Below are 1,071 nucleotides of genomic sequence, written 5' to 3' on the forward strand. Positions count from 1 at the left end.
AAAAAAAAAAAAAAAAAAAAAAAAAAACCAAAAAACAAAAATACGAAAGTAAATTTCTCTCCAAGGAATTTTATCTGAATGAGAGTAGTGACTCGTGTTCAAAGTCCACTGAAATCAAGTAGAAATCTGGAAAGTATTAGATAAAATGCTCAAGTCAAATGCAGGATAAGGCCAGCAGGAAGACCCAGAGAGCTTCTGAGCATTTTCATGCTGGTAGAGATGAGTTAGGAGAGGTCATCACAGATACATTTGGCCAAATACCTTTCAGCACTATTTGTTTCCTCATATAGATGAAGAAGGAGAAGGGGAAGGAGAAGGGAAAGGGGAAGGGGAAGGGGTAGGGGAGAAGAAAAAGAAGAGAAGAAGGAAAAGAAGAGGAGGAGGGGATGAGGATGAAGGTGAAGAAGATGAAGATGAAGGGGAGGAAGGAGAGGAGGATGAAAATGGGAATGACCAGCACAGAAGACCAATATATTCCAGCCTTCGTTTTATTTTTTTTAATATTCTCCAGTCCCTGGGAGCAAGTTGTAGTCATTTTCCTGTCACTCATGTGCCCTGTCACCTGTTTATGAGGTCTCTCAACACCATGGTGCTCAACTTATTTGGGGGAAAATATAATAGGAAAAGAATCTCCACTTTTCTGTTCTAACTTAATTTTTGTCCTTTCTTTTCTCCAAAAGTGTGGATTGAACATCACCACTGTGGTCTGTGGGAAAAAAAGAAAAACCCACCAGCTACCTTGGCTCTGCTGGAGGCTGCAGGGTGCTAGGTGTTGTAGTGCACAGAGTTCTAGCTTTTTTCCTTTCTCTGTGTATTGGGCTCAGAGATTACACTATGTTTCTTTGTGATATAGACAGTTAGCATTTCCCAACATATATCTACATACTTTCTCTTGTTTAATGAAAAAGAAAAAGGGAGAAGGTATAGAAGGTCAGCAAAGATGTGTTTGAAGTGTCTGGGGGAGTTAAGTAGGCATTTGACAACATGGTCTCTCCTGTAGCATGTTTAAATGTGATATTTAACAGATTTCCTTTTAGTTTAAGGTGATACTTTTGAGATAAAGTTCTCTCC

At 39.2% G+C, this 1,071-nt stretch overlaps 1 pseudogene; it reads left to right on the plus strand.

The window, feature by feature from the left end:
* LOC116088933 overlaps positions 1-649 on the plus strand; it is an 11,841-nt pseudogene extending 11,192 nt beyond the window's left edge.
* The last annotated feature ends 422 nt before the right edge of the window (positions 650-1,071 follow it).

The sequence above is a fragment of the Mastomys coucha genome, unplaced genomic scaffold, assembly GCF_008632895.1.
Source record: "Mastomys coucha isolate ucsf_1 unplaced genomic scaffold, UCSF_Mcou_1 pScaffold14, whole genome shotgun sequence".
Classification (NCBI taxonomy): domain Eukaryota; kingdom Metazoa; phylum Chordata; class Mammalia; order Rodentia; family Muridae; genus Mastomys; species Mastomys coucha.